Source organism: Salvelinus sp. IW2-2015, unplaced genomic scaffold (assembly GCF_002910315.2).
Source record: "Salvelinus sp. IW2-2015 unplaced genomic scaffold, ASM291031v2 Un_scaffold1547, whole genome shotgun sequence".
In the NCBI taxonomy this organism is placed as follows: Eukaryota; Metazoa; Chordata; class Actinopteri; order Salmoniformes; family Salmonidae; genus Salvelinus; species Salvelinus sp. IW2-2015.
Window position 1 is genome coordinate 273,358 of NW_019942979.1, and position 6,515 is coordinate 279,872.

Consider the following 6,515-nt stretch of genomic DNA (forward strand, 5'->3'; position numbering starts at 1 on the left):
CTTTCTTGTGAATCCAACCACGGTTGTCAGATTTTAAAAAAATGCTTTACGGCGAAAGCATACCTTACGATTCTTTGAGAACATTAGCCAGCAGACAAATCATTACAAACAGTAACCAGCCAAGTAGAAGAGTTACACAAGTCAGAAATAGAGATTAAAAATTAATCCCTTACCTTTGATGATCTTCATATGGTTGCACTCAGCAGACATTCACTTACTCAATAAATGGTTCCTTTTGTTAATAAAGTCTCATATATCCAAAAAATCTCAGCTTTTGTTAGCGCGTTTTCTTCAGTAATCCACAGGCTCCAAACGCAGTCAAAACAGGCAGACAAAAAAATCCAAATGTATCCGTAAATTCATAAGAAACATGTCAAACGATGTTTATATTCAATCCTCGGCGTTGTTTTTTAGCCTAAATAAACGAAAATATTTAACCGACATTAACGTCTCAAATAAAATGGTGAAACAAAAAAGCACTCTCTCGGTCGCGCGCATTGAAAAAAGCTCTGAACACTTTAGGCTCCACTCTTCAGACGCTCTCTTACTCCTCATTTTTCAGAATACAAGCCTGAAACAATTCTAGACTGTTGACATCTAGTGGAAGGCATAGGAACTTCCAATTTGAGTCCTAAGTCCAATGGATAACCGCTATGGGCATTGAATTAGAATAGAAACTACAAAAACAAACAAGCAAAAAATTCCTGAATGATTTTCTCAGGTTTTTGCCTGCCAAAATCAGTTCTGGTATACTCACAGACACTATTTTAACAGTTTGGTAACTTCAAAGTGTTTCTATCCATCTACCAGTTTATATGCAATATCATATCTTCTGGCGCCCGAGAACGCAGGCAGTTGTAATTTGGCCATTGCATTTTCATCCAAATCCCGAATGTCCTCACCCCTACCCCAGAGAAGTCAAGGCGGGAAGTGTGTACATGCTTTGTTTTTCCATTTATGTTTTCCTTGCTAGGGAACGTAACACACAAACAATTGGTAAAAACAAGCCTATCCATTTTGGCTATGGATGTTGCATCCAATTGTTAATATTTAATCAATGTCATTTCCATTACAATGCCTGCATGTCTTTCAATTTTAGTCTTCTGTTTTATATCCTCTTATGTTTTGTGCGTACTTAAATATTTCTGTTATTTTCATTGATTTTTTTCCTGTGAGCCATCGTTGCATCCATGTCTGAAATGTGCTGTATAAAATATAGCTTATTTGATTTGAACATATTGTAAAAACAAATGAACCCAATGACTGACCAAACAGCTCTGCAACAATGAACAAATATGTAAGCAAAAAGCAACACATTTCATTGATCAGCTTAGTATATAAACTATCACTTTCGAGGGCCCCTGCTGAAGGCTGGTGGAGTATAAACAACCACCCCCGGCTCTACCAGGGCTTGAGGTGGGCTCCCAACAGCTCTGCTGGTTCATTCTGTGCCATGCTGATTCCATTTCTGACTGCCCCTGCACAACAGAAATAAACATATTTAGTTATATTATATAAAACATACGATATAAGAATTCACAGAACAAATCTTAACGAGTCCCAGACTAAATGGCTTGTTAGCTGTCTTAAAACTGTAGGGGCTGAGATGGCCGCTAGCGACCACTCCTCCACACATTCCACTGAAAAGGACAGAGCGCAAATTCCAAAAAAACCTTTTTTTATAAATAGTTAACTTTTACACGATTAACAAGATCCAATACAAGCTTATGAAAGGCACACATCTGTGAATCTTACAACAACAATAGATAATACATATATATAAGTATTATACAGGAAGACAAAATATGTAAAATCTATTAGCTCCCAGTTCAGCAAAAGAAAGCACCTTCTCTAATGCAATCAGTTTTACTCCGTCACTAGCTATCACTAATTCGACAAATGAGATATATCTCACTAACCAAGAAACAACTTCATAAGATCACAGTCTATAACATATTTATTGTAGATAGCATTTTTTTGTTTTATTTTACTCGACCCACAGACGTGACATCTAGTGGAAGGCATAGGAACTGCAATTTGAGTCCTAAGTCAATGGATACCGTAATGGCATTGAATAGAAAACTACAAAAACAAAACAACAAAAAACTTCCTGAATGGATTTTTCTCAGGTTTTTGCCTGCCAAATCAGTTCTGTTATACTCACAGACACTATTTTAACAGTTTTGGWAACTTCAAAAGTGTTTTCTATCCAAATCTACCAGTTATATGCATATCATATCTTCTGGGCCCGAGAAGCAGGYAGTTTAATTTGGGCATGCTTTTCATCCAAAATTCCGAATGCTGCCCCCTACCCCAGAGAAGTTAAGGGGGAAGGTGTTACAGGCTTTGGTTTTTCCATTTATGTTTTCTTGCTGGGGAACGTAACAACAAACAATGGTGTAAAACAAGCTTATATTTTGGGTTGGATGTTGCATCCAATTGTTAATATTTTAATCAATGTCATTTCCTTACAATGCTCATTAGTCTTTCAATTGTTAGTCTTCTGTTTTTTATCCTCTTATGTTTGTTGTGTACTAAATATTTCTGTTTATTTTCATTGTTTTTTTCCTGTGAAGCCATTGCGTTGCATCCATGTCTGAAATGTGCTGTATAAATATAGCTTGATTTGATTTGAACATATTGTAAAACAAATGAACCCAATGACTGACCAAACAAGACTCTTGCAAAACCAATGAACAAATATGTGCAAAAGCAACACATTTCTTGATCAATCTTAGTATGATAAACTTATCACTTTTCGAGCCTGCTGAAGGCGTGGTGGAGTAGTAAACACCACCCCCGGCTCTACCAGGGGCTTGAGGTGGGCTCCCACAGCTCTGCTTGTGTCATGTTCTGTGGCCTTGCTGTTCCATTTCTTGACTGCCCCTGCAACACAGAAATAAACATATTTAGTTATATTATATAAAACACTCCGGGCTGGTTTCACAGACAAATCTTAAGCTTAGTCCCAGACTAAAATGCTTGTTTGAGCTGTCTTAACTCAAAGCGACTTGCACAGACGTATCTTAAAATAGTCGTAGATTTAGCCTGTTCTGGACTAAACAAAGCCGANGTAGATTTAGCCTGTTCTGGACTAAACAAAGCCGATTGCAAGAGGGAGGATTAGAGCTACTCTGGGACTAAATGGAAGCTTAAATTCATCTTTCAAAGAGGCAGGTTTAACTTCTGCTTCGTGCTGTTTGTGAGGGAGCCTGGACTATTTGGAATGTCTAAATGAAGACCAACATGCACTACAGAGGCCAGACCAGTACTGGTGGATAGGAGTAATCCATTACATTACTTTGAGACCACTTTCGTATGTACAAAGAAAATGCATTGGAGATAATATCTCTGCTTGAGCCTAGACTTTCACCCAATTCTCTCCAAGTTCTGATTACTTTGAGGTTTTTGGCATCTGGAGTCTTTCATTGTGAAACTGGTGATTTGTGTGGTGTCAGTGAAGTAACTGTGTGTTTAATTGTTCACAAAGTCTGCAGGGCCATTTGTGAACTGAGTAGTCTTTACATCAAGTTTCCTGATGCTGCTGGCCAAGCCAACTATAAAGTGCAATTCCCAGAGTATAGTACGGTGAGAAACATGGTCTACTAATAGTTACTACATAGTAATATGGTCAGAGGATATTAGGATGAGAAACATGGTCTACTAATAGTTACTACATAGTAATATGATCTACCAGTNTCTACTAATAGTTACTACATAGTAATATGATCTACCAGTAGTTACTACATAGTAACATGGTCTACTAATAGTTACTACATAGTAATATGGTTTACTAATAGTTACTACATAGTAATATGGTCTACTAATAGTTACTACATAGTATTATGATCTACTAATAGTTACTACATAGTAATATGGTTTACTAATAGTTACTACATAGTAATATGGTCAGAGGATATTAGGGTGAGAAACATGGTCTACTAATAGTTACTCCATAGTAATATGGTCAGAGTTTGAGTTTATTTTTACAGGGACAGTGCACATTAATCAACGTTTCAGTAAAAGTGCCGGTTTTAGCCAGCCGGCTAATTTTCAACCGCAGTCCCTGGGCAGGTTATTAAAAGCAATTACAATATAGACAATCATTGAGCAGTGAGCACACGTAGAGCAACRTAGGACAAGCAAGACATAGCATACAGACAGAGCAACATAGAACAAAAAGCAGCAAGACAAAATTCATAAAAGCAACAAAGTGTTTCCACACCTCACAAGCTACAGACAGCAGACAACATGGAAAGCGGCAATACACAGCTAGGGATTATGTTCACAAATCTGATTGGCCTGTAGCCATGTCTTCATGCATTTTGTGAAAGTGTGATATGTGGTGCAGTTATGTGTGTCTGATGGCAGTGTATTCCAGGAAGCTCTCACAAAGAAAGCGGATTTACTAAAGGTGCTTTTCCTTAAGGGAACTATACAGTCACCTCTCATGGCAGACCTTGTGGATCTGCTGCCATATGTTTGGGTTTTCTGTTTAACAAAAATACTGAGTGGAGGGGGAGCCAGTCCATTTAGGATCTTGAATACAAGACATGCGTCGGTGTATTGCAAAAGATNCCATTTAGGATCTTGAATACAAGACATGCGTCGGTGTATTGCAAAAGATTTTCTCAACTCAGGAGCTCATGCTTTCTGAGGATTTAACAGTGATGATGGCTATTGGGCTGCCTATCAAGCACTTTGAGAGCCTGTTTGTAGACAGACTGAATAGGTTTTAATGTTGTACAGCAAGCTTGGGCCCAACTAGTCAAGCAGTATGTTAAGTGGGGGAGTTTCATAGATTTGAAGTACAGTTTTGCTACCTCTGTAGTCAAACAATTTCGTATAAATTGGAGATTAGCTATGTTGAATTTGGTTATTTGAATGACCTATTTCACATGCTTTTTAAAAAAGAGGTTGGAATCAAGTATGATGCCAAAGTACTTAAAATCAGATACCACCTGGAGCTTCTCCCCTGACACATAGACATCTGGCTCAGTAGCATCTGTTGCCCTCTTTGTGAAGAACATGCAAACAGTTTTTTTCACATTGAGATGCAAACACGAGTCACTGAGCCACTTTGTAACCTGGCCCATTACAGTAGTGAGTTCTTGTGCAGCTTGTTGTTTGCTCTTTGCATGCACATATATCACTGTATCATCTGCATACATTTGAACTTCAGACCCGAACTTCAGACCCAGTACAGACAGAAGGCAGATGATTAATGTACAGGCATGTGATATGTAGTATAGAAAAGTCCAATCTTAGCAGAGTACATGGGAGGCACTATACTGTGTGTCTGCAGGTGTCTATCWGGTCAAAACCACTGATACAGATGCCCCTCCACCCTCTGGGATGGATCATGTCTACAGAGAAACCTAGATTCAAATACTTAGACTTGTGTGTATTGGGTATATGTTGTGAAATTGTTAGATATCACTTGTTAGATATTAGTGCACTGTCGGAGCTAGAAACACAAGCATTTTGCTACACCCGCAATAACATCTGCTAAACATGTATGTGACCAATAAAATGTGATTCGATTTGAAATAAACGTCCTATTTATCAAAGGTGCTTTTGGCTGGAGTCAAACTGACTCCAAAGGATTTGAATTTGTTAAAAGTCCATTTTGATACAAAAACACTAAACGATTATTTAGATTTATTAAGAACAAGTTGATTGACAAAGTCATGAAAAATTGGAAGAATTTAATAAACCACATTTTGCCTATGATAAAAGATATGCCTCTGGGGTCAAAATGATCCATGTCAGAAGTATGGTTCAATGCAAATATGTAGTGGGTGTAAAGTTTGTTTTAAATTCTCACTCATTAAACACGAATCAATCAACACATGCTTCTCTTTGAACGACTTAATATAATATWMAACTTTTATGAAATAAATGAAAAATAAACTTCAGGTTCCTCAACTGCGTTGCCCACTCCTGTCAGCAGATGGCGATGTGCGTCTTTTAGGTTCAGGAGATGCTGCCAGTGTGACGTATAATCTAGTGGACGGGACGCTCTTTCAACAACAACAGCTAGTCAGACACCTCGGTAGCTTTCTAGCAAATATAGCTACAACATTCACGCTCTTTACACTGTTTTGRCGTATATTAGTCGCTGTTACACACTTATGTCGTATGTACTTGTTGGCCCATTCAATTTTATATTTACGTTGTTTGTCAGCTAGCAGGTTTGCTAAGTTAGCTTAGAACTAGGCTAGTCGCTAATGCTAGCTAGCTAACATCCCCGACCATGAGTTCACTAAGCTACTCCCCTCCTGCTAAAGAAGAGGCGGTCTGCTGGACAGAGAAAGAATATCTCGTGAAAGAGGAGGAGGAAGAGAAAGATGTTACAATACAAAAACAAGTAGAGGGTGAGGCTGTTACCGTGAAAGAAGAAGAGAAAGACGTTTCAGTGAAAGAAGAGGAAGATGCGTTCAGAGTGAAAGAGGAGGATGTTACAGTAAAAGAAGAGGAGAAAGAGGAGGATGCAGTTTTTGGAGTGAAAGAGG

General features: G+C 38.2%; 1 protein-coding gene across 1 annotated transcript in view; it reads left to right on the forward strand.

The window, feature by feature from the left end:
* The window catches only part of LOC112071222 (zinc finger protein 180-like), a gene marked incomplete at its 5' end in the record, with an annotated part of 27,016 nt that overhangs the window by 3,586 nt on the left and 16,915 nt on the right, over positions 1–6,515 (forward strand). The window lies entirely within an intron of this gene.